Below are 27892 nucleotides of genomic sequence, written 5' to 3' on the forward strand. Positions count from 1 at the left end.
ACTGATGTGAACAAGTACCGAATTCACTGTAGGTGCTCAATAAATATTTATTGAGAAAATAAAATAATGCTAAACAAGAAAGGGAGAGGGGTTCCCTTCAATGCACCACACCCACTTCCTGCAGAATTCCTCTCCCTGTCAGCTCTTTCTCTCGTCCACGGCTTGTAAGAGAAGCGAAGAAAACCACAAGAGAGGCAAAGAAAACCTCAGTTCGCCATGAGTTTTGCCTTTCCCTCTGAGCAGGCTTCTAGCAGCAGAGAGGCCCCACCTCAGAGCTCCTGGCTGCTGCCCCCGGGCCCTTGGAACCGAGGGCAGCATCCTCCCATTCGAGCACATAATCAGAGCAGCAGAGTTGAGAGGATTGAACCCTCTCGTTTTACAGATACAGACTTTGGGACCCAGTGAGATGGAGTGACCTGTCCAAAGGTAGGCGTGAGCTCCCAGGTCCCTCTAGCCTCTCTCTTGATTCATGGGGATTTGTTGAAAGGTGGCCAATGGCCCAGCTCTCGGCAAAATGCCCAAGGTAGAGGATGCACCGGCGTCTTGCAGCTTTGTCTTTCTATGTTCTTGTCCCTCCTCACCCTTGCACACGGCGGTCCTTTCCCAACCTTCCCAGAGGCATGGTGAGCTGGGTGATTCATCCAGAGATGGCACTTGGCTTGGCAGACAACACCCTATTTGTATCACCCCAGGGGAGGAGGCTCCAGCAGTAAGGTTTCAGTCCTCAGGAACCCATGTGACAGAGCAGATGTCCAAAGCCAGTGAGAGGAAATGACTGGCCCAGAGTTTCTCTGCGTGCCGGGGCTGTGGGAATCCAGGTTTTCCAGTTCCTAGTTCTCTACCTGCAAATTTCTCTCCCCTCCATTATCATCACATCTTGAGCAGAGAAGAGCCACATGTACAAGGAAAATTCCAGGCAGGTTTTTCCTCATGCTCCCAGATCTGAGTAAGCCTGACATATAGGAGCTTGTTTTCACCCATACGCTTCCAAATGGACAAACCACATCTTTAGAAGCAGCCAATGGAGCACATGGAACAAGAGCTAAGAAACTAACACTTAAAACAGGCCACAATGACTTCTATTTGTTGAGCATCTAATAGGTGCCAAGCACTTCCAATGATTTATCCTCTGATATAATCCACACAACCGTCCTACAACATAGGCTCAGAGAGGTTAATCAGCCTGCCAAGCGTCACACAGCCAGTTAGTATCAGAACTGGCATTCAGACTGAGGGCTGCACGACACCAGAGCCAACGTTTGTGCTCCCTGTCACGCCACCTCCCTAAAATCCTAGCCGCAGTGGGCAACGTCAGGATGGTGCAAAGGACCAGCTTCCATCTACTTCAGGATGACGACTCTCTTGTCCCTCAGAGGCTGCCATCTCCACAGGGTCCTTTCCATCCCAAGTTTCCGGGTTCAGTCTTCCACAGCTCCCATTGCCATGGCAGGAGGGGCTCTCGACACCATTCAAAAACCCAGAAGAGGAAAAGAAGAGGACTCAGCTCTTTGACTTGAGAGCTGACCAGTTCTTTTAAAAGATAAACTCAATCTGGTCCTTGAATCAGGCTTCGAAATGGAAGACAGATAATGGCACTTGTAGGCATTGGAGTTATTTAGCTTCTTGCTCCAAGGAGCTCAGTTCCCTTTTCAGACATGATCTCATTCTTCTCCGCAGGACCTTAGAAAGAGACCAGAGAACAGACCGGAGACAATTCTCTGCGGGGTGAGACTAGAAGAAGGCTCACCGCCCCCGCCCATGTGTCTGAACTTGGTCCTCTTCATTTTTTTCCTGCCAGCATGAAAGATAAAAATGTCACACTACTGGCAATGTTACATGAAAGTGGGAATTTATGTGAGGCCCATGGTTTGTCCCATCAAGTTTAAAAGATCAAGAAATAGGGACTTTCCTGGTGGCTCAGTGGTTAAGAATCCGCCTGCCAGTGCAGGGGACACGGGTTCGAGCCCTGGTCCGGGAAGATCCCACATGCCGCGGAGCAACTAAGCCCATGCACCACAACTACTGAGCCCACGTGCCACAACTACTGAAGCCCACGCACCTAGAGCCCGTGCCCCGCAACAAGAGAAGCCACCGCAATGAGAAGCCCGCGCACTGCAACAAAGACCCAACGCAGCCATAAATAAAATAAATAAATAAATAAGCTGCACGGTTTGGAGACTATCGGAGATGAGACCATTACTGTTCCAAGTCCCATTTCCCCCACACACATACCAAGCACCCACCTGGCACCTTCCAGAGGAGCAAACAGAAGCCCAGAGAGATTAAGTGAACTGAAAGGAACTAGCTTCAGCTACCCACCTTCAAAATAGCCTCTAGGGATTGGGACCACCTTTCCTGCGGCCAGGGAGAAGCAATTTCCACCCCCTTGAGGACGCTCGGGGTATGTTTGTTTATCACTCACTCTTTTGGGTCTGGTTTTCCTCCAGGACTACTTGCTCTTAGCACATTGGTATAGTGGAAACAAAATGCCTTTTGGAATCAGGCAGACTTGTTTAAAGCTCAGCTCTTCCTCCATGGAAAAGCTGTGTGATTTTAGATAAGTTGCTTAATATTCTCTCAATCTCAGGGCTGAGAACAGTCTGGATAGGCCCATTCGAAGTCCAGCACTCTGATTCCCTGTCCTAGTTTACTTAAATAAGGTATCAAAAGATTCCAGGTCCTTGCTTTGTGTTTCAACATTCTAGTGCTTGCACTTCAAATGTTTTTAACTTTCAGTTTTGGATTCCACATCTCAAATTCTCCAAGTTTTTATATTTAGACAGTATGGTTTAAGTCTTGTTGACCAGTTCTCATACAGAGGGATCTGTTGGGAGTTCTACAACAGAAACACATACTAATTTCCAACCTGGCTAAACCACTCATTGATGAGAGGAGAAGAGACAGAGCCCTTGCTTTTGTAGAGCATGCTGTTCAGTAACAATTTCCCAGTTTGAAGGTGAGGCCAAGGGCGTTAAGCACTGTTTGTTTAGTCATCTATGAATCAGTGCTCTCAGCCCAAACTGCCAAGGAAATTTTATTTGAAATTTCCAATAGTCTCAGCCTTGGGCAGCACATAAACATAGAGGAGAGAAGTGGCCTAAAAGTGCAATTCTATAACTTCCTATCCCAGTCAGTATATTGGAAAATCAAACACTCTAGGCACTGCTTAGAACGCATTCATCCAGGAATTCATCCTTATATTTAAACTAAACTGTCTACTTACCTGTCTTGTCAGAATTAGTCTCAAAGTTAGTAGGGCTTGAGGGGCTAAGTAATATTCCGATAATTCCAGAGTTGTAAACATCCTTCAGTGCCCAACAGGCCTGAGTTTAAAATCCTTAAGCAAAAGTCCTGGGGAGAAATGGGGCTAATGGATTTGGGGTTTCTTTTTAGGGTGATGAAAATGTTCAAAAATTGATTGTGGTGATGGTTGCACCATTGTGAATATTTAAAAAAACATCAAACTGTATACTTCAAATGGGTGAATTGTATGGTATGTGAACTAAACCTCAAAACAACTGTTTTTAAAATTCCTAGGCACCTAATTCTCAATTTCATTATTACAAAATGAAGAAAATACCTTAAAATGCTAAGTGACTATAGTTAAGTACCAAGCACTGGTTTACAGTAGATACTCAATTAATAGAATTTCTTATTGTCAGAGCAACAGTAGTAACAGTGATTATGACAGTGATGGTAGTGAAATTATTCTCATATCCTTCATAGTTTCTTAGTCCATTGTAGCCCCAAATTTCCTTTCTTCTCTAGATTATTGTCTATACAGTTCATTTGAAAAACTGAAAAAGTTAATGATCTATCTTTTGTGGTAGCTCTCCTATTGTTGTCTGGAACAATTATTCAGATCTTCTATTCAGCTACTTTTACAGTTAAAAGTAACTTTTTGCTTGTTTATATCATCTTTCAACTAGACTATGAATCCCCAAGGGCAGAGAAAGTATCTCAGTGCCCCTCCCCAAAAAAATTGCACTTGGGAGGCCCTCAATATGATTTCTTGACCGGGTTTTCTTATTGCATCTGTTGGGAGTATGAAATTAATCTCCTTACAGCTTCTTTTGTCCCTCTGTTCCCCCATCTGTCCTTTCTTTCCTAATTTCCATCTAGTGGCCCATCAGTCATCTATCTATGAGTGTAAAGAATCAGTCTTTAAAAATGGCTTCCTCCACTTTCTCCCACCCCTGTGAGTCAGACAATGCACCAGAGCTGAGAGGAAGAAATCATCATTCCAGCTGACAGATCATCAGTTAGAGAGTTTTGCATAGAAGGGTGGGTGTGATACCCTCTCAATATGTTCCTTTGAGGAAGATTAACAAACATGGCCTCCAGAAACCCATTACATACAGAATCTTGGGCCTCCAAACTGGCTTCTTAGGAGGAAAAGTGTCTTGTTACTTGACAAATATCTCCTTCCCTGGTAGGCTCCTTGTTCTATGTAACCAAAGGACATTCTTCTTACCAAAACCAACAAAACTACATAAGTCAAGCAATTAAGTTAGAAAATGAGGCTTGGCACCTAGAAGAAATAGAACCAGCTATGATTAAGAATGAATCTGAATATCTAACAAAATAGAATCCACAAACTTGCAGAATATGTCTCCTAACTACTGCCAGCTTACATCATCAGAAACACATGGCGAAGAATGGTAGGAGTAGGTTTAAGAAGCTCAGTAGATTAATTTGCAGTACTGTTTGTGGAGCTCAATAGCAGGTGAAGTATGCACCGTTTCTTTGACCAATGACCTAGACTCATCTCCCGACCAGCAACTGAGTGTATTAGAATGCTTTTAGCTGCAAGTAACAGAAACCCCTGCTCAATCCATAAAGAACTTGATTGTCTCACATAACAGGAAGACCAGAAGAAATGCAGGTTTCAGAACTGATTGATTCAGTAGCTTGGCAATGTCACCAAGAACCTAGGTTCTTTTCATCTCTCTGTCATCCATGGTGTTGGCTTTAATATTAGGCTGGTAGCAGTTTGGCAGCAAAAGTTCTCAGCATCTCATCCGGACACTTCACCATCCCTTAGGGGCAAGGAAGCCTTTTCCAGAGACCTCGCAGCACTAACCACTGGCACAGGGGAGAGGTCAATCAGGCCTACTCTGGAGCTGGGGGCAAGGTCAGCTTTCCACAGGCATGTGGCTACGTGGGGAATGGAAGATACATGAAAGCAACTGGAGTTCTGTTAGGGAAGTGGAGGCTGTGTAGACAACCAAGCATGATCATTGCACAAGCCACCCTAGGACACAATGGAATGACTGGCAAGGGCTGAACGCCTATATGAGCACAAAGGCAGGAGCTGCATTATCCACAGCCTGAGGGCTCACCCTCTCTTAGAGACAATACAAAGCAGTCTTTCTTAGGAACTCTATAGGAGGGTCAAATCATGCAAAAGATAGGGCAGCAATGAGTGGAAGTGACATGAAGGTAGCTGAGGGATGGATGGGAACATGTGGGCAATGACTAACAAAAACCCACTGGCTTCTGCAAGGTTCTGCAATGTCTAACTGCCAGTGGGAAATGAGGGTGGAGGAGGGCACGTGTCACTAGCTGTTTCCAGCAGCACTGTGACTGTCCGATAAATCAAGGGTGTCAGTGTGAGTGTCCCTGGCTTATTAAGTTAATGGAAGAAAAAAAATTTTTTTTCAGATACAGAAGGGACTAAAGCCAAGTTCACAGACTTTAACCAACTCAAGGCAGGATGACAAGTATCCCTTTGAATTGTCCTGGCATCACTATCTGCACCTCTCTGACGGGCATGGTTTGACACTCTCACGGCCCACAGTAGTTAGGAAACCAGAAACGCCAATATCTTCCCATCAATTGTTTCGTAGGAACTGTTATTATTAAGTATTGGGTAGCACTCTACAGTTAACAAAACAATTTCTCATAAATGATCCCATTAATTTTTACTTAAGATGTGTATTTGTTGTTATCTCCTTTTACAGTTGAGGAAACTGAGACTCAAGGAAATTGAGTGAACTGTTCTAATCTTCACATTTGGTGAAGAATTAGAACTATAACCAGGGCAGCCTCTCACAGAGGTAGAATATCAATGTGCCTTTTATGGCATAATTTGTGGCATCTCTGAGGCCCTGGAGATTCTTAGAGACTATCTTCTACCTTGGCCTGAAATTGAGCCTGAAATTCCTACTAGTGGGAACATGCCCATTGATCTAAGGCACCATGACTGCAAAAGGTCCAAGTACTGCCTGGGAAAGTGGAAAAGAAATGGGCATCCCGCTCTCTGTCAATTATACTTTAGTACCCATCCATGCTTCCCCTGAAATCCAGGGCAGTTTAGACAACTCTTGCATGGAAAACGGTGACCCAGGGGTCCAAGGAAAGAAAGAGCACACTTAGACTAAAAACAATGAGATTAGTTATGGGGATGGGGAAAGAGATAACACAGGATTCCATCTTCTTTCTGATAGAATGGGGCAGAAAGGATTAAATAAATGCCTCAAGCAGCTAGAAAAAGAAAAGGGAGCCCAAAGAACACGCTTTAAAGGAATCTGGGTTAGTCCCTTAGATTCTGAGTCTTCCTTAAGACCCCAGGTTCCAATCTCCAGCACAGCTTGCCAAGGACACCGAATCAAACATGCAGAACTCCCCAGTGTAAATAGCCACGGAGTCCCGACTCAGTTTCCGAGGGGGCTCACGAGGCGCTGTCTTCGGTGCTGAAGTAGCACAGCCTGGAGCCAGGAACACGCAGAGGCAGCAAGGGCGATGCCGCGGCTCCGCTTCTGATTGCACTTTGGAGTCACACGGAATTGCTTGTTTCAGAACTAGGACAAAAATGCCTTAAATAACCACCTTTACTTTTACTCTCATCACTCAAGCCAGCTTCTTGAAGGCCCAGGAAAGGGATTTTTGAAGCCTTGAGACCAATACCAGGCAAACTGCCAGGTCAGATCATGTGACTCCCAAGAATCCACTTTTCACGTCCCATTTCCTCTTTCTGTGGTTCTTCCTCCCCGCCCCCCCCAACCCCGTTTCAAGTGCAGCTCTGCCACAACCTGCTTCCCAAGCCCAGTCTTGGAAGAGAGTCTGGGAGAAATCTATCACAAGCTAGAGTGAATTTAAGTCAGTGTGGGATTTCATCTGAAACCTTACATGCCATGAAATGAAAGGTTACACTGCCATTTAAGAAAGATATTTGGGAGGCAATAAGGAAGGGGGCGATTCCTCCAGGCTTATAACATCACACGCATAGGCAACTTCCTGTTGTCTCTACATATAACCAGTCCTTGTTACTATTGTCATTATACAATGTGAAAGGTTTTGGTGTTACAGGAAAAAAAACACACATTTAACTTCTTATAAACCAGAAATATTTTAGTCATGAGGATGACCCAGACACAGGCTCTATTCTCAAGGCATTCCCAATCTAGTTGGGGGGATGGGTGGCATACTGCAAACTAATCATTTATATACCAACACATAGCCAAGTTTCTTGGGTGCCCAGAGACCTGCCTGGAGGGTCTAGGCATGGACCTAGAGAAGATGTTTATTAGGCTAATAAAAGGGAAAAGGTAAAAAGTGCAGGTTTTGTGGTTAGAAGATGTAGGTTCTGGTCCTAATTCTGCCAATTATGGCGTGTTCTTAAAAGAATCATCTGTCAAATGAGAAGAATAATAATATCAGACTTACTGAGTTATTTTAGAGATGACTTGAGATAATATGAAAACACACTTCCTAAACTGCAAAGCACTATTGAATAAAAAGCTAACCATTTTCTCACTGAGTGATAATACTTAAGCTTGTGTGTAAGTGCCATGAAGGCAAGGCTGGGTCCTCCTCGTGGATACAGTGCCTAGCCCAGAATCATGTTCCCAGAGAGGGTTATCAAGAGCATTCTGATTCCAAAAGAGCTCTGACTTGGGGAAGAAAAAATGCAGTGTTTGTCCTCAGTTGCCAGTTCTGCCCAAGCCACCCCTGGGGTGCAGGGCAGAAAGGTGCAATGAAAAAAAGATGGCTCTCACAGGAGGAGTTGGCCTCAAACATTGGCTCCAGATGGAATTTCAGCTGGAAGTATACAGCAGCAGCTGAGCTCAAAGAAATGACTGAGGTTTTCTGGACCTACTCTCTGGCTGGTGGATGAGATGAATCAGAAAGGAATAGAGGACAGGTGGCGCCGGCAGAAGGGGAAGGAGGTGGGATGAGGAGAAGCAAGAGAGAGGTCATGATGGAGGGTCGCATTCCAAATCTTTTGCTTGGGTGGAAATTTTCAGCTAATACAACTGCCACTGGATATCTCTGTAGCTTCACGAGGGGATACTTTTTAGAAAGAAGAGAACCACAGATTATTCAAGTTGGAAGAGACCTTTAAAATGATCTAATCCAACGCCTTCATTTTGCTGATAAGATTAGGGCCAAGAAAGGTGAAGTTCAAAGTCAAAAAAAAAGAGTTCCTGGAAAAAACAGAACTAGGATTCAGGTCTTCTAATTCTCAAGTCAGTTTTTATTTCTCACTACTCGATAATTGAATTCAGGTGAAGTTTGAGGTGCTGCAACAAATAAACCCAACACTGCAGAGACTTAAAGAATAGAGGGTTTTCCTTCACTCATGTAACAGTCACAGTGTGAGTGGTATATTGGGTTGGATTCCCTAGGAAATAGACTGTTAAGGAGACTTGCACGGCAGAGGTTTACTGAGGAGTGCTTTCTGGAAGAGCAGCTGGGCAGAAGGTTGTTGGAATTATAAAGAAGCATCAGCGGATACCACAGGGAGCTCTGTAGCTGGGATGCCCTTTAGAGTTGTCCAAAATTGAAGCATAGGGGTCAGGCCTTTCACTGACCAGGCATTGACCAGTCATTGCATGTGGGCTGTCCCTGGAGAAGGGAATGGAACTTCAGGTGGGACAGCTCTCTTTGGCCAAGAGTAATTGCTGAAAAAGAATTCAAATGTGAGACTTCAGCAGCCAATGTTCCCAAAATCTGGAGGAAAGAGTGCTTATGGCCTGAAGGAGGAGATCTAGGTAGCACTCCATGGCATCCACTGCAGTAGCCCAGGTTTGGGGAGGGGGCAGCCCCCTTACTCCACAAGGTTACTTAGAGAGCCAATCACTGCTTGGCCATCCCTTAGAGAATCAGCATCATTCACACGTCCAAAGCTGGGTCACCATAACGTCTGGGTTCATGTCATGGGAAGGAGAAAGAGAGCATGGTGGGGACACATCAATACCTTAAGTAACAAAACTGGAGGTGGCTTACATTCCATTGACAAAAACTAAGTCCCATGGCCATACCTAATAGCAAGGGAAGATGGGAACAGTAGACTTGCCATGAAATACGTAACAAGCTACAATTCTGCTACTATGAGAGAACATATTAGGAAAGAAGGCCCTGAGCTGCCATTTATTTTTCACTGAATATATATTTTTAATTCTCTCTCCTGTTTTATCCTTCCCTTTGGAGCTGGATAACATAGGTTCCTTGAGTCTCTTCTATCCTATTATTCTTTCTGAAGTCAAATTTACTCCAGAGAGAACTGCTCCCTCCGAGACAGTGGTGAAGCCAGACTGCTCTCTGGATGCAGTCTTTCTCACCTGCCCTTGAAAAGGCCAGAAAACGACCAATGAGACTTTCAGAGACTATCACTCTGTTTTAGAGAAAGCCTAGGTTCTAGAGTTTCTCCATGCCCAACAAAATCTGAAAGGCACAATGACTTAAGAGTCTCCCCCACCCCCAGCTCCCATGTATGTAATCACAGGGCGAGCTACAGAGACTTTTCAGGTGAAAGTTTCACTGAAGTCACAATTTGCGAATATTCCATCTCTGTCTCCCAAAGTCTGGTTGCTGATAAGCAGCACCTTTTCTGGCTCAATGCCCGATATGACCGGACCTCACTTATTCCATATCAGAAGCCTGCAACCTAACTGCTTTTGAAGAAAGAAATGAATTTTTCAGGGTCCAGGAAACAATTTCTAAGTATTCTGTCCAAAATCCTAGAACTGGGCCCATAGTTCTGGTTCTCTGAAACCCAACAAAGCCTTCTGAAGTTGCGATGCAAAAGCATTTTCCTTTCTTCCCATTTATAATCCTACAGCCACACTAAACCCACGCTAAACTTTCTTCTTCCAGGGCATTCTCTTAGGTCTCTAATCCAGAGAATATAGAATTGGGATCTATGCTCAGGTGTTCCTAATAGTCATGCAGAAAGCATAGCTGGAGTCAAAAAGATCCAGGTGAAACCAGCCCAACTTGCCTGGGACTCCAATTCTAAAGGAGGAATGACTAATTCTGTTCTCATTGTGAGCATTAATGGGTTGATCCTTCTTGGAAAAGTGTTCAGAGATCCTTAGAGCTTTACGTAACAATAGGTCTGCCTATGAAGACATTCTTCTCTGAATATGCATCCTTACCGTGGTTTTCATGTAGTCACTTCTTGCAGCTTACACAGCATATTTACATCCATCAAGTCAGGGGTTTCCAAAAAGGGTACAAATAAGTACGCCAGGGGATATGCAGAACCCTCCACGGAAGTGCAGGAAAGAAAATATCAGAACCTCTATTTTGTCTTAAATATCAGAAAGAAATAAATTTTTATTAATATCTGATATACGAATTGACATTGATGACTTTTAGAAGCCCAGGTGTCGCTTACAGGAAACATGTTATCCTGAGGAAAGAGTGAGAGTTCCCTGCATGGAAGAGTTTAGTGGAGTTGCAGAGCAAACTATCTTAGTTTTAATTAAACTAACCCCACACACTCACAGAGTGGATGCTTGGCTTCGAAAGATTCCCGTGAAGAAATCCCAAATGAAAGTGGATACTAATAACACAAGCAACAAGAAAAGGTGAAGCTGACACTTCCACTCCTAGTAAGAGCTCAACCATATTACAACCACATTCACAACCATATTATAAGATCAAAACAATGATGACTCATTCAGATCCAAGAAGAAGTTGGCCAAGGTTTTTTGAAATTGTCACAAGTGTTTGAAATATCATTTAACATCCACTACCATTAGTAATGAACTTCATCTTTAGCGTATTTTTTGACTTGAGGTGTTAGCTAAGGACATGTGTGTTATATAATTTACAAATACATAAATATACACACACTGGGGGTACACATGCAAACAAATTTTTACTGATGGAGAGCATTTTCAAAAAGATTTACAGACCGTTGCCATAAATCATGTAAATTCTTCATGATCACCCTGTGGGTGGTGTTATTCTGCAGAGGAGAAAACTGAGGACTTCCCTGGTGGCGCAGTGGTTAAGAATCCGCCTGCCAATGCAGGGAACATGGGTTCGATGCCTGGTCTGGGAAGATCCCACACACTGCGGAGCAACTAAGCCCGTGCGCCACAGCTACTGAGCCTGCGCTCTAGAGCCCGCGTGCTGCAGCTACTGAAGCCCGCGCACCTAGAGCCCGTGCTCCGCACAAGAGAAACCACCGCAGTGAGCAGCCCGCGCACCGCAACGAAGAGTAGCACCCGCTCGCCGCAACTAGAGAAAGCCCGCGCACAGCAACGAAGACCCAATGCAACCCAGAAAAAAACAAAAGAAAACTGAAAGTCAGGATGACAAAAACTCCCAGAGCCCATCAGCTACAGAATTTATGTGGAAGCAAAGACTAGCCACCAATAAAACTGGCACCCCAAAAGCTGAGTGAGCAGTTCAGGGAGACATCTGTGGAGATTACAAAGCAAACTCCACCCCCACAGCAAATGAGTCCCAGGCTCTGCCTTGTTCTATTCCCCAAAGATTATGCCAAGAAAGCCGGCACCACAAAACACATCTCGTCCTATCAGGCTGAATGATGTCACCTGGAACCCTGGAAGCCCACAGAAACATCACTCTTTAAGAAAAAAGCCAGGCATCTCCCCTGGCATTTAAGGATGCTTAAAGACCCTGTCACTATCTCCATCCACAAATACCAGTGTTGCCTTAGCGTATATCTGGAGCAGGAAGCAAGATCACAATCCCGGACGCTTGAGTCTGACTTCACAAGGGGGGTTTGATCTTGGCAAAAGCCAAGTTTCCTCAAATCCATCCCTCTGGGGGTTGCAATGTTGAATTTCTTCCCACCACTAAAACTCGCTGGGTAGAAATAGCCCTTGGAAGAATGGAAACCCACCTCCCTCTGCAGCAATGCAGTCTGCCTCCCAACGCTCAGAAATGTGCTGTGCTCAGCACTTCTGTGCTGATGCAGCATCCATGGTGGAAAAGGCGGGCGGCTGCGGCAGCCACAGCTGCAGCTGCTCTAGGGGGTGGAAGCCAGATTGCACCATTTCTACATCATCTGGCAGCAGAAACGTCGGGTCACAAGGAAGATGATGCCCTAGTCCAGAAGCAGCTGGGCTATGTCACTCTAAAGGTGGTGAGTAAAATGGCCATTCACTGGGGTGTTAGGTTTTTGTGCTATTTCCCTAGGTGAAGATTCTGGTGTGTAAGAGGATGCGTGTGTGTGTGTGTGTGTGTGTGTGTGACTGTACACGTGTATGGACATTCTTATTTTCAGTGAGCAGCAATACTTGGGAAGCTGTGTGTGGAATAAATAAATAGAACGTAGTGTTGTCAAGATGGAGAAAGGTAGAGAAATCATGCATTCCCAGACCCTTGTTTCACAGAAGAGGATCCCGAGGTTCAGAGAAGTGAAGCCCTTTGCCTGAGATTACAGAGCTAATGAGTGGCCAGGTCTAGAAGCCAGTGTCCTGGCTCCCAGTGCAGGATTCTTCCCACTGCTCTATCTGGGTATAAGATGACCACCTCTATGCCAAGTGACACGTATCCCTGGGAATAGACCGAAAACTGCAGCCATGGCATCAGCGTCGCCGAGACCCTTCTCGAAGTTTCCTGTAAACATGGGACTTCATTTCTGACTAACTGCTGCCTGAGGCACCGCAGCAAAAAGGAGCACTTGTTTGCTACAAATTGCTCCAGTCCTAATGGCTACCTTCTCCCCCAAGGTTATTCTTTGGGTCACACTGCAAGCAAAGTGTGCGCAGCACCAGCAAATCTTCCCAGCAGGGTCAAGTGGGCTCTTGGTAGGGCTGGAGAGCATGCTTCATCAGTAATACCTCCCTTTGCTTGGAACAAATATTTGCTGAACATCGTGCCTACGCCAGGCACTGGGCAAGCGACCGTCACATTCTTTATCTCATTTAATTCCCACCGCTGCTTCGTGAGGTATTATTATTTATACCTGACAAGTAAAACTAGGCTGGGTGAGGTTAAAACCTGGTGCGAGCTATATTTGGCCTTTTAAAAATTCCTAGTTCTTCCAAGAATTATGGTTTTAAAAATAGTTATTTTCTATGATCCTCCTTACCAGAATGACCGTTGCCCTTGAAATGGAAGGAAATGTTCTCTCCTTAACGAAAAGCAATTATCTGCAACATTCTGGATCAAATGTGTAGTCAGAGCAGGAAAATGTCATAGAACATTTGGAGACTTTGACTCTAAATTAGGCACTGCATGGGCCTTTCGGGTGTTCTCAGGTTTTTCTCCTATTTTTCTGGGTTCTGGTTCAAGTTAAGATTATACCATATGCTTAGGAACCTTAGCTTTTTAATGCAGTTCTACCCCTAATTGTGTGATCTGGAATCAGTTACTTTACTTTTCTGAGTCTCAGTCTTCTCATTGATAAACTGACAACTAAGACTAAGTGAGCTCTATCCTCCCTGTGAGCGCTGAAATGTTTACGTACCTGTTCATTCATTCATTTATTCAAGCATTTCTTCAGTTCCCATGACATGCCCGGTATAGTGCTGGTGGTGGAAGGAATTTTATTTTTATTTATTTATTTATTTATTTATTTATTTATTTATTTAACATCTTTATTGGAGTATAATTGCTTTACAATGGTGTGTTAGTTTCTGCTTTTATAACAAAGTGAATCAGTTATACATATACATATGTCCCCATATCTCTTCCCTCTTGCATCTCCCTCCCTCCCACCCTCCCTATCCCACCTCTCTAGGTGGTCACAAAGCACCGAGCTGATCTCTCTGTGCTATGCGGCTGCTTCCCACTAGCTATCTATTTTACGTTTGGTAGTGTATATATGTCCATGCCACTCTCTCACTTTGTCCCAGCTTACCCGTCCCCCTCCCCGTGTCCTCAAGTCCATTCCCTAGTAGGTCTGCATCTTTATTTCTGTCTTGCCCCTAGGTTCTTCATGACCTTTTTTTTTTTTTTAGATTCCATATATATGTGTTAGCATACGGTATTTGTTTTTCTCTTTCTGACTTACTTCACTCTGAATGACAGTCCCTAGGTCCATCCACCTCACTACAAATAACTCATTTTTGTTCCTTTTTATGGCTGAGTAATATTCCATTGTATATATGTGCCACATCTTCTTTATCCATTCATCTGTTGATGGACACTTAGGTTGCTTCCATGTCCTGGCTATTGTAAATAGAGCTGCAATGAACATTTTGGTACATGACTCTTTTTGAATTATGGAAGGAATTTTAGAGATAGTCTCCTCCAGTCCCACAGCTTTGAGCCTGGAGAGGTTATCTGTCAACAGGTATGGTTCTAGACTAGCCCCATCAATACGCTGTCCAGCATGCTTTCCATGAACTACGTACGCTTTATCTCGAACCTCCCTCTCAGCTCTAAAGGATCTGAATTTCCTCTCTCCTTGCTCTTTTCTTTAACATTTGTTGAGTACTTACCCAATAAAACACAGTGCCAGGCACTATGCTAAGCAGTTTTCATGCATTACATCATTTAATCCAGATAATAATCCTATTCAGGAGAAAATATGATGAGCCCTGATTTGCGGATGAAGAAACTGGCAAAATTGCACAGTTAAAAAGTAGTGGGCACAAAGTTTCTGTTTGGGATAATTAATGAAAAACTTCTGGAAATGGATAATGGTGGTAGTTGCACAGCATTATGAATGTACTTAATGTCACTGAATTGTACAGTTTAAAATGGCTAAAATGGTAAGTTTTATGTTATGGATATCTTACCATCACAATAAAAAAAAGTAGAGGGGATCTGAAACCTAGGTAGCATCCAGCTCTAAAACCTTCTACCCCTAATCACTCATTCATCCCCATCACAAACAGGAATCAGAAAGGAATGTGTTCCCTCTCCAATGGAGAGTTTAGGAATTTTTTTTTTTTTTTAAGTTTCTTAAGAAGTCTCAAAATCACACCCAGGCATCAGGAAATTTCTTTCTGTGCTGAAGGTCAGCAATAGCTTGTTCTAAATACAATCAGATTCCCAAGTCTGAAAGAATCAGAAATCACTCCCACCTTCCTTCTTCCATTTCTCTTCCAGCCTATTAGCTAATGCTCTGTCTACAAACTCAATGCAACTTCAAACACATTTCAGTATCAGGTGGCTCCTTTGCACAAGTCCTGGCTCACATGTTGTGGAGGAGCAGAGAGGAGAAAGATCTAGTTTCTGCCTCGAAGAGTTTACAATCTAGCAAAGGGGGTAAATAAGCAAATTACTCCAAGGGAAAAGTCATTGAATGGACTTGCTGAGCACCTACGCTAGATGTACAACCTACAGAGAAGAACAAGACACAGCTTTAGTCCACTGCAAAGATGGTGCAGATTTGGTGAGAAGGGCCTTCAGAGGAGAGAGAATATATTCCGCTGGGAGGGATAGGTATTTGCAGTGGAGGCGTGTTTCTCATCCATAAACTAGCCATGGACCTATTCTGGATGGTATTAGAGTCTGAATCTCACCACCTTTTTTCCCTGTCATTATTTTTTTCTTCTCCTTTCTTTGGGCTTACTCTGTTTTTCTTTTTTCTTAACTTCTTCCATTGGACACTTAGATCATTAACCTTTGGTCTTTCTTCTTTACTAATATAAGTATTTTAAGCCTATCAGTTCTCCTTTAGGTATTTCTATAACTGTAAGACACACAATCTTGATATGTAGTATTTTAGTTAATTAATTAATTAACTATAATATGCTTTCTTCTTGAACCAGTGAGTTATCTAGAAATGTCTTTTTCCCCCAAATGCATGGAGAGAAGCAGGTGGGGGTTTTTTTGTTTTGTTTGTTTTTTTGCTAATCATTTCTTACTCAATTATATTGTGGTCAAATAACAAACTGTATGACATCATATCATAGTATTTGTTAGGACTTCATTTGTGAGCTAGCACATGATCAAGTTTTGTAAATGTCCCATGTATGCACAAAAAGAACATGATTTTTCTAATTATTGATAAGGGGTTTCCAAGCCTGTCCATTAAAGCAAGCTTGAGAGTGTGTTGTTCAAATCTTCTAGATCCTTTCCAACTGTTTTTATCAATTGCCAAGAGAGATGCATTAAAATCTCTTACTATCATTTCCAATTTGTCATTTTCTTCCTAAAATTGCTTCACTTTTTGCTTTTTATATTTTGAAGCTATGTTTCTAGGGGCATACAAGTTTAGAATTATTCTTCTACTTAATTGTCCTTTTTAAATTGTTCATCATGTGGAGACCATCTTTATCACTAATAATGTCTTTGTCTTCAAGTCTATTTCATATGACTTTAATAAACTACCTCAGTTTTCTTTTGGTTAGTATTTACCTACTATTTCTTTTCTCATTTTTTTCCTTTCAGCCTTTTTGCTCCATGTTTTGGATGCAACTCTTAGGAAGAGCATATAGCTAGATTTTATTTCTTGTCCAGTTATGTTTATTTCCTTCAAGCTCTACTATGCAATTAAAAGAATATTCATATATCTTATCTAAAATTTTTAGGTGTTAATTTCCAGGAGGTTTTCAGGTTTCTTACTGCCAGAAATTAACGGTCTAAGACCCTGCTATTTAAGAAGATGTCTATGAATGCTTTTTACAATGTCTCCCTTAGAATGTTAAAAATTGACTCTTTCTCTCACTCAGTCTGTGCTGTTCCATCACATAAAACAAGTCCTAAATTTCATCTTGTCTCTCCCAGACATCCCCAAAGAACTTCACATCCACAGCTAAAGTCTTCAATGTCTCCTTGTGTTCCTGCTGATAGATTGTACCAGAAGTGAAATGATGATAAAGTAGTTACTGCAGGCTGTCACTTCCTTGAAAACAGACCCTAACTTTAAGGGTCAGTTCTCCAAAAGAAAGAGAGTCACTTTGACCCTTGGAAAACGTGGTTACAATTGGCCTCCTCTGCCATTAATGGTGATGTCATTACCACAGACCTCGGGGAACTTCTCTGGTTTTTTCACTAAGAAGAAAGCCAATTACACTAACAGTCTTTCTTTGCCAATAGCATCATGGCTGCGTTTCTTTTTTTTTTTTTTTTTTTTTTTTTGAGGTAAAAAAATGCCTTCAGCTAATATCGTTGAGCACTTACTATGACAAGGCATTGTATTGTGCCTCTTGTGCACTGTGCCATTTTATCCTGGTGACCACACTCTGAGGTAGGTATAGCTATTATCCATCTAAAAGAGAACCTCAGAAGCTTGGGGTTCTGTCAGAGCTGTGCTCAGGCCTAGTGAGAAAGCAAGTCAGCAGACTCTCCAAATTCCCCCAGCATAGAATTCTACCTCTTCTCACCTGGACCCTCCTCTGCCCCCCTTTTCTCTTTGATTCCAACCACCTAGTAACTGGGGAGCCACGGAAACGTGCTTCACTCCTCTGGGTCTCAGTGTCCTCATCTTCTAGCTCTAAGCTTCTCTTCCACCTCTGACCACGCCACACACAACAGGGCCAAGACTGCCGGTCAGGTCAAGTAGGCAACGTCCCCCACCTGCTCAAGCTCCATTTCTGTGGGAGCTTCTGAGACCCTCAAGATTCCAAAACGTTCCCCCAGGATTCAGGAGGAGTTCGTAGCTGTATTTCTCCCTATTTCACAATGTGCTGTTTCACATTGTTTGTTCAGTCAGAATCTTGTGGGTCAACTGCAGGATGCATCATAAAATAATCCTTCCCCACGTCCCCCTCTGCTCAGACTGGTGCCAGCCATGGATCTCACAGCACGTGGCATTGCATTTTCCCTGCCCACATCCCTGCATCCTCTTTTACTGGGGAGGTGGAGGGGATGACAGAGCAGGGATCATCCCTGGCCCCCCTTTTAGAGAGAAGGCAGAAAGAGAAGTACAAAACTGGCATTTATTGGGTGTTCTCTCAGTAAACACTAGCCCTGCGAGGTCGGCATTACCATCCTCCTCATATTGCACGTGAAAAACTAGCCAAAGTCACTGAGCAGGTAGCTGGTGGAGCCGGAAGCTGGAATGTGGTCTGGCGTCTGTCTTGGGCCCAAGACCCCCGCTTGTTCTCCTACAATGTCCACCCTCTGTAGTAGAAGAGGACAAGGACCCACGCAAAACCAGCACAATTTCAGAAGTGCCAGGAAAGCCTCCTCTGTCTCCCCCAACCATCTCTCACTGGCTTAGGGGTTCCCAAAATGCTGTTAATTGATGTTACAGCCTTTTAAAATTCCCTGAGGAGAATAAACGTAGTGCGGTGACAGTTTCAGAGTTGGGATCTTGTCCTGCAAGCATCAGGAGAGAGCCTTATGAGCGGGGAGCAGGGAACAGAACAAAGGAAAGTTGGAGCTCTGGGTCCAACCCCTGCACCCTTGTCCAAGGTTACTGCAGCAAACCGAGAACTAGAAGCCAGGCCTCCTGGCTCCCAGGCCAGTAGCCCACCCCATGCAGGCAGCATTCTGTGAGCATGCTAGCTTCTCTACCAGACAGGGAAGTCTTGGTGATATTGTGGTTGTTGACATATGACAAGCTGAAGAATTTGGAATAAAATGCCGTCGTTTCCTGTCCTGGGTCAGCTCAATAATTTAAAAATATATATTAAACAGAGAAACAAAGAAAGAAATAAAAACTCAATTCCCATCATTTTTTTCTCTTCCCTCCTACCTTTTCCATCACTTGCTTCAGTCCACTGTTTGGCTTTTCTTTTCTTCCTTCCTTCCTTTCTTTCTTTCTTTCCTTCTTTCTTTATTTCTTTCTTCCTTTTTTTTGTTTTTGTTTTTGTTGTTGTTGTTGCTTAGGACCAGCTCAGGGTATCCAGTCATGCACCAAAAACAGGAAACATCTCTGCCGAGCAGGGGTCTTGCTTATCAGTCCTGCCTTGGGGGAGACAGGAAGCAGGAGACCTCCCAGAACCAAATGGAAGTATGTTCTCGTTGATTTACCATCCTCCATCCCAAGAATTTCCCCGGGCACTCTGCCCCCAAAAGAGCCCCTAAGTCCTTCTCTATCTTCTGCCTCCCCTCCCCCACCCCACCCCAGGTGACAAAACGCTGTGACTGTTGAGATGCTGTTTGAATGTAGAATGTTATTATCACTACATATCATCCAGATAGGCTTTCTAGGTTGTACTAAGATGTCATAATGATGCAAGCCAACATTTTTATTATTTAGGATACGGTATACTAAGTTTATGTTGATTACTCTAAGTATCATCTTTGAAAGATATCTAGCATTAAAGTGTTGATAGCGTTCCACTTTTGCAATCATATTTGCATAGTGTACTACAGAGTTTAGCAGGAAAAATTATCTTGAGTGGTGTTTCTCATCTGCTCTGTCAGTCTCACACTGCTCGCTTCAACTTGGTACAGGAGGCAGGACAAACGCTTACCGTTTTTTTTTTTTTATAGCAACTTTACATTATATAACTCTGTTCTTGTTTCTTTTGGGAAGCCTGCGGCACGGAGTCTTTGAGGCTGGTCATAACTGGATTCCAGTTCCAGCTTATGCACTTCAGAAAGTCGTTTAACCACTCGGGGAAGCAGTCACCTCTCCTTTTAAAATGGAGTTAGTAAGGCTGTGAGAGTTAGATCATATAAGGAAAACACCTAAACAGCACTGTGCCTGGCTCGTAGCTGCCTGGCATGCAGTGGCTCTTTGTTTTACATACAGTGTTTTTAAATGCCTGTTTACCACATTTGGAAATTAAAGATGGGAAGTAAACCGACTTTGCACTGTGCTTCTAGCTGACGATTCTGTGGCCTCCCAGCAGAGTTATATATGCAGATAATCTGTTTGATGCTGCTCAACACAGAAGGGACACTGATTTTATTTTATAAAACATAGTTGAATGTCTCCTGAGTGTCGGCTACTGGGAAATAAATATTCTAAATTTCATCTCTTCATTCAGTCATTACAAACAAGCGACCCCCTCGTTCTCCCCTTTCCCCTTTCCTTTTTTTTTCACACTCCCCCAGGCCTACCACAGTCTTTTTGCCCAACTGGATGCTATTTTTCATTTTCGTCTTATCACCACCTAATGTCCAAATTTATTTAAATCATCCTCAGACACAATCCTACAAGATATGAATCACATTTGGGTTTTTTTTTTTTTTTTTTTTGCTCTGACTTGTCAGCTGTCTCATTTGTGATTGACAAGATTTCCATTTCAGTAATTTCTACTAATTCTGCTTCAAATCTGTATATGTAATGAACACACCAATGGGCATCTCATTATTTATTAGTCAGGACCATTTTTCCAAGGGTAATGCGCTGGTTTCATAACTTATAGTACAGGGTAGCTGCCTCTAAATGAAACTCAAAGAAAGCCTTGTCCAGTTTGCATTAAAACAGTATCCAACATACGAGTACCAACATTATTTCCTCTCCACGATCTGATCCTTTACGTGTAAGAACACTGCTTACGTGCTCCCGTCAGACTCTTAAACACAAACAAGGCTTTTCTCTTTGTAAAGGTATGTTGAATTGTATATCTCTGCATAAAGACGAAAAGAAACACCAGATAGTTTGCCCGCACCAAAAAAAAAAAAAAAAAACAGTCCAAATTCTCCAGTGCAAACACAATCTGACACATGCTAAAAATTGCCTGAAGCACTGGCAAGTTATAGATCTCCCTGGGGCAGATAATTCATTAGGAAATAGCCTCATGCCCTATGTAGCAATTTAAACAAAAATATTTACCTGTGGTAATATCAGATGATAAGGGTAACAGGGGTTTCTTTCTGAACAAGGGGGAGGGAGGACCCTGCCAGTAGATGCCCATCATAAGCATTGCAAATGAATCATTAGTCTTCTTCCTACAATCTAGGTCAGGATGGAGCTAAAGGGGAGGGCTTTTAAATCTGCTACAGGGCTCAGCTTGGATCTGCTTCTGTGAAGGCACAAGAGGCAGACATTTACACTGTGCTGAGGGATTCTAAGTGCGATAGAAAAATGCTTTCGCCTGATACAGGGACCTTCTCCTGACCCAGAGAGTCATCAAGAATAAAGAGGGTTGTACTTTCAGATGAATGTCATTGAAACACACACACAACACTTCTTGAAGCTTTCTGTGTTCAACTTTTCAGGCCCTGAACAGTACTTGCCAGGTGGATCTTAGAAGGAAAACAGTATTTTCCAGACTCAGGAACATGTGGATTTTCTTTTTTTAAACAACAGAATCATACACTCTTTGTGTTGAAAGGGACTTTAGAAACCAACTACTCCAAGCTTCTCCTGTTGAAGAAGAGGTTTCATGTCCTCTATGATAGAGTGACTAACTTGCCCAAGGTCATAGAAGTCATCTTCATCATGCCACAGTTTACTTTACTTTTGGGGTTTCTTTTTTCCCCAAAATTCCTTTTTTGTACAATATGAATAATTTATTAAATAATGCAGAAACAAAACAAATTGACTTTGTAACTGCCACCTGATAAACTAGATCTGTGTCAGAGACTCCTGCCACATGCCTCATCCTTCCCCCAAAACGATTATGAAAGGATGCTGTTTGCCAGACCTCTGTCCTGGGGGTCCTTCCTCAAAACCTCCAGCTCTGGCTTTCATGTGATTATCTTCTAGGCATGTTGTGGCACTTAATTCACTCGACCAAAGGCTCAGATACTTTTGTGTGGCTCTTGCTCTATCCTTCCGGAGCCACAAGAGGTTGGCAGTGTGTATTTTCCTAAATTTGTTCTGAAATATCCCTAAAACTAGAGAAATCGAAATAGAAAAACTTGCATTTCAAAATTAAATCCAAGCTACACACTAAATGGACTTGCTAGGGTAGGTGGGCTTTTACTTTCAAAATCATAAGAAAACCTAAAGTTCAAATATGATATGAGAAAAACATACAGGCAAAAAAATGAATGGGTTTTGTTCTTAACTTTACCACTGAATTTGCTACAAACCATCCACATGATATGTAGAAGCAATTTTTCCTTCTCTCTAGGCCTTGTTTTCCTCTTCTATTCGAGTAAGAAGGAAACCAAATGATCTCCAGGGTTCCCTCATTGGTTATGCCATTCAAATAATGTCTCCAAAATTGCTTTATTTTTTAAAGCCACAGTCACTGCAGAACTATCTGTCACTATTTCCAAAGATGTGAAGTGACAGTAAAGGAACACTTCAGTATCTGCTAAATCCATGTAAAGCTTTCAAAGGATGTAGTTTCACTATTGAAATAATTTCTCCAAAACAATGTTGACTGACTTTGGACTCAGAGCTTATGAATCTAATCCTCTAGCCAGTATGTTTTTTCCCCCATTTCACTCTCCAGGTTGATTTGTGAGGGTTTTGGGGTTTTTTTTTTTTTTCCCCTCTTCCTTATTTTAAAATATTTAAGGCCTGAAGAGAAGTAGGAGTCTGGAGGACGCAGCATGTGAATGCACACACAGATAAGTAAGAACAGGCCTGTTTCTTATCTAGCCTGAACACTTCAGTAGGGACCGAGTTTTGTATTCAGTTTCTCCAGCCACAACTTGAAGGTTATAGAATATTCTATTTCAGGACACCTTTAAAAGCGAGGAGCCCATTTCAAAGTACTGCAGAGTGTTATTTTGATTTCTGCCACAGGATGAATCATTCCTCCTGAATGCAAACACCAGCAAAGAATGCGTTAGAGGATCCGCCATCATATTAAAAATTAAATCCGGCTGCATTTCATAATGGGCTTTCCTTTTTAAAGCACGGTTTCATCTTCTCACCATGGAAATTGCGCTCTGATGGCTGTTCTTTACGGTTAACACTGAGGTATCGGCTGAGGTCAGAACCCTGCTTCTCTGAACAGGGAACCACAAATGTCACCAACACATGGTACGCTTGGCAAATAATATATTTCTTTCCAGTCTCCCGTGTCTTCAGTTTGCCTAACGTCATGCTTGTGGTAAGATGGAGAGAGTTTGTTTCTCTGGTCTTCTCCCCTTCCTTTGGTGGGACCAGCGGGAGGCATGCAATTTACAGTGAATTCAAAAGTGCACCTCTTGTGATTTTTGTTGTTGTCTTTATTTTAACCTCCAAGAAGAGAGAGATTTAACTCAGTCTTCACCCCAGGCTAAGCTAATACTTAGGTCATGTCTGAGCTCTCTGGGGAACCCCTGCTTTATACCATCCGAGGGGCAGTGGTGTCTTTTCACGTGGAGCGGCACAGCTGTCTAGCCATATGGGCCCCAAGCAGCCCGGTCAATCGGATTTGGGAAGGTTTTACAATGTAATTTCTTAACGTGTTAGTATTTGGGGTGAGTTTGATCAGGAGTATAGACAGCTCTTAAGCCCAAGGGTTTAGGTTTTAAGAAGCCATCACAAATGTCCCAGCATCTGATCAGACTGTTTAAAAACAGATATGAAATCTGTGACTGGGGGGAGGGGAAAGGACTCGTGACCCCCTCGTTGGAGAAAGCCCCAGGGGTATGCTCTAACGATTAATTCAACATCAGCGGCTTTTTTTTCTTTTCTTTCTTTTCTTTTCTTTTCTGTTTAAACCCGGGGCTCATCATTTAAGGCGTTCCTACTCAGGCCTGCAGAGCCTGTTACAAAACCATCTCTCTGCTCCCCTCCCCCCATGCCGCAAGATGAGAGAGCAGATATCCTGCATTGCAGCAACGGCGCAGGAGGACCGCACTGAAACCGTCCTCAAGTAAAACAAAACCAGGCCTTTAAGAAAAACCAAGGAAAGGGCAGCAGCGGTGTGTCCTGCTGCCCTTCAGTCAAGCAACCTAGAACTCAAGTCGCAGCCCCATGCCTCCACGTAGAAGGTGTTCAGGGACTGCTTGCTTAAAGAATCCTTAGTGAATAGGAAACACATAGTCCTGAATCTAAAACCCTTATCAAAATGGTGGCAGTCTTGAGCCAAGCGACCGCCAATATAGTTTTTCCACCAGAAAAGTATTTTAGTTTGCGGGCAACGTTATCAGAATGGTAAGTTTTCCCCGTAAAGAGATCCCCTTTCCGGGGATCTTGGAAAGACAAACTACAGTCGTCAGAAATTAAAAATCTGCTGCAGGGATGTTTTATATTCTTTTCCTCTCCTCTCTCTATCTCTATCTCTCCCTGTCTGTCTCTCTCTCAATATAAAGCAAAGCTTTCCGCTTCTTGGAATTTACAAAAACTGTTTATTTTTAAGCTTCTCGTGGTACATTGTTGGAAGCAAAAACCCAGTGCTAAGAGGTTGTGTGATTGCTATTCTTCTTTTAATGAGGCAAACACCCAATAATTAACAAGAACCGAAATGGCCTGGGAGCGAGCAGGGCCGAGCCCAGGGTCACCGTTCATTGGGACGGTTCCCGCACGGTGGGCGCGCATCTGCGGCGACCCCGCAGGACGGCTCCCGGCCGCCGCGCGCGGGCCATCTGATTTGAGGAGCTGCTTGTCGCTGTCAGGGGCTTGTTCTTTCTACCCATCGCTCGTTGCTCTGAATCCAGCGCTGCCCAAGGAACGCTTAGATTTTTCTTTCTCTTTTCTTTTCTTTTCTTTCTTTCTTTCTTTTTTTAAGTCATCAAAGAAGAAAAGCCTGAGTAGGGGAAGCAGATGGGCCCTGCGTGTGCGGACATCGCCGGGGTGAGGGTTGACTCCCGCGGCTGCTGAACCGGCTCCCGGGAAAGACCGAAGATTTCTCCTTGCTGGCGCTGGGTTTGTGTTGGGGGGGTCGGGGCGGGGGTGTTTGGGGGTTTTGTTCTAATGGACAGATTATTCATTTTGAGTCCTTCCTTAAGGCCAAGCTAACCCCGCGCTCCCGGAAAAACACTCCACACGGGGCACACACCAGCACAACAAAAGGCGCCTCCCGAAGTGAGTCTAAACGTTCGCGGGACGGGTGGCGGCCGGACGTGGAGACGCACTTGTGTGCGCTCTAATCCCGGGCGTCCATCTGGCCCCGGCGGCGCGGCGCGGGCGGGCGGGCCGGCGGGAGGGCGCCGCGGGCAGCGCGGCCGGGAGCCAGGAGGGGCGCGCGCACGTACCCAGAGGCGTGGGCACGCGCGCCCGCTCTCCTTCACGTTCACCTTGACTGCGAGGGGGCGGGGGATGGGACTACCTCCCCGCACCCCCCGGCTCACGACAACCCCTCTCCCCACCCCCGCCGCCGTCCTGCCCCGACTCAGAGGCTCCGGCTGGGGGAAAGGGAAGGTGGGGGGAGGCGCAAAAGCCCTCCGGTCGCCGCAGCGGCGGGAGAGCCGCGCGCTCTCCGCAGTGATGTCAACCGCCTCCGCCGCAGCCCCCCAGCCACCCCGCCCCGGGCCTCGCCCGAGCCGCGTCCCGCGGAAACCCTCGTCCCGCGCCTCCGGCCTGGGGTTAGAAGCAGAGGGCGTGCGGTGCCCTGAGCACCCCCCACTCCATTTGCCAAAGCAGGAGAGACAGGGGGTGGACCACCCGCCGGGTAGGAAGCGGAGGAAGGGTAGCGGGGCGGAGGACCAGGTGTGGGTTTGCTGGCCCGGGCCGCTGAGCGGAGTCGTCCCGGGACCGGTGCGGGTTACGTCAGGGAGGGAGGGCACTGACCACTGCAGGTGCCGCGCGTGTGGGCACGGCGAAAGCGCCCCCTTCTCCCAGGATAGAAACGGATAAACGGAAGCGCGTGTGAATGTGCGGGTGCGAATCGCCACCTCCCGCCTTGGTTTTCCCGCCCTTCCGAGCGCTCCCACTTGTCACTTTCCCCAAATCCGCATTTTCCTTGGCGCAGCTCTCCCCAAGCAAGCAGGAGAGGGAGGTACCCGGGGGCAGTGAGAATGACGTGTGCTGGTGCAGAGAGGGGGCGGGGGGCTGCGGGCCCGGCTCTGTGGACCGGCTTCTAATCCTCTTGTTTTCGGTACAGTCAGCAGATGTGGCTTCTTTTAGCTGAATAATCCGTTAAAGGAAAAATAATTTTTCAAAAGGACCTCACCCGAAGAGGATGGCGAGCGAGATTGGGGCTTGGTAAGATAAATTAAAAGGCTCCAAATTCTCTCTGTCCCTCTCTGCCTTCCTCTCTCCCCTGCTGCCCCTCCCTCCTCCTCCGTCCCCTCCCCCTCCCCCTTCTTCCCCATCCCCTGCAATCCGCCCTCGACGTGAGTTCACGCGGAGGGCTGGATTTCCAGGCTAAACCGCAACTTGCGCTGCGCGTTATTATTATTCATCTGAGGGTGCTGCCGCTGCAACCTTTGCCTCCTGCTCTGCTCTGCGCTCCTTCCCCCCGGCGCCGCCGCCGCCAGCAGTGCAGTCCGCCCTGCACGCATGCTCTGGCTCACCAAAGGGAGATTCTGAATTTTTTTATCATGCTCATGATCATCACCATGACGCTTCTTATCATGGTTATCATTTCCTCCTGCCAAGGGGAGCGACCACCAGCGCCTTCCCTCCGCCCGCCCCTTCCCCGGCGAAGGCAGCCACTCGGGCTGGGCCCCGGCGGCCGCTCCCTAGATGCGGACTTCCTTTGCCTCTCCGTATCCCTCCCTCATTCTTCTGCCTGTACATTATCTTGATCCCTTTTATTCCAGTAGATCTACTGCCTTTCGTTGGAACGCTGCGGACTGCGACCAGTCTCTTAAAAAGAAGAACAGAGAGAAGAAGACCCTGAATAGACCCCCCCCCACCCCGGACAAAGCACTTTGGGTTTCGCCAGAAGGGATTCGCCGGAGCGCTGGCTCCGGAATACGAGTGATCTCCCGTGCGGTAGGGGGCCCGCCCGGCGTGCGGACCTCTGAGGGTATTCGAACTGAATTTTATTTATCCTTTTGGTGTGCTTGGACAGTGTCGTTGTTGGGGAGGAGTTGCGTTTGCTTGTTTGTCTGTTTGTTTTCTGGGAATGGGAGCAGAATTGTGGGAGATCAGGTAGACTCAACTTGGCTTTCCTGCTCCCTGCCTCACCCTCTGGAGATCCGGGTGTTGGAGAGGAGACTGGGGGGCAGAAGGCTTAGAAAAGAGTAGAAGCCGGAGATGATGGCTGGAGGGCTAAGGGAATAGTGGCGGGAGGGGGACGCGAGCGGGGATGGGCCAGCTGGAGGAGGAGGGTGAAAAGAAGGGGTCTGTTTTAACCCCCCTTTGGGTTCACAGGATGGGTTTTGCTGGGGATGAGAATACTGATGTCTGTTGATAGGAGCTCTGAGAAATTGATGAAAAATTGATATGTCCATGTACACACTTAAGGAGGCGTCTGGATTTGTGTGTAAACAGAGTGGAGAGGTAGAGGAGGGCATGGAGGGAAGGGGCTGAAAATAATGTCTTATTATCCCTTTGGTTTTGGGGATTCTCATTCTCTGGCCCTCTCCCCCTATTTTTCCGGGGGTGGGGGGGAAACCCAGGGATCCAGCACATTAGGCAAGAGTGACTTTTAAATTTGTGCCCACCCTTCACCTGGTAAAGCCCGTTGACAGTTTGGGGTGGGGTGGGGAGAGTGGTAGGGGTGTTTCGAAGACACAGATATTCTCTCTCTCTCTCTCTCCCCCCTTCTCTCTCTCTCTCCCCCTCCCTCCCTCTCTCTCTCCCCCTCCCTCCCTCTCTCTCTCCCCCTCCCCTCCCCTCCGTCTCCTCCTCCCTCTCTATGCCCCCCCTTCACTCTCTTCCTCCCTCCTACCTCCCTCGCTCCCTCCCTCCCTGCTGCATTTTGCATGAGCTATCTAGGTCATTAGCATTTTAGCGTATGCAAGACTTGACAAAGCTGATGAGGGGCCAGATGGGCCTCGGTCTTATGGGTGTTTTTTTCCTTCCCCCCCCCCTTTTTCTTTTTCCCCTCCACCACTTGGGACCTGAGCGAGAGGACTGCAGCAGCCGAGTTCCGGAAGGCTGATTCCC

At 45.2% G+C, this 27892-nt stretch overlaps 1 long non-coding RNA gene across 1 annotated transcript; it reads left to right on the forward strand.

Annotated features, from left to right (window-relative positions):
• Positions 1–12270: 12270 nt before the first annotated feature.
• On the forward strand, positions 12271–24919 carry LOC118896449. The gene is made up of 3 exons (XR_005020178.1): positions 12271–12349; positions 24624–24688; positions 24844–24919. It is a non-coding gene; the product is annotated as an uncharacterized LOC118896449 (long non-coding RNA).
• The last annotated feature ends 2973 nt before the right edge of the window (positions 24920–27892 follow it).

This window comes from Balaenoptera musculus, chromosome 6 (assembly GCF_009873245.2).
Source record: "Balaenoptera musculus isolate JJ_BM4_2016_0621 chromosome 6, mBalMus1.pri.v3, whole genome shotgun sequence".
NCBI classification, from domain to species: domain Eukaryota; kingdom Metazoa; phylum Chordata; class Mammalia; order Artiodactyla; family Balaenopteridae; genus Balaenoptera; species Balaenoptera musculus.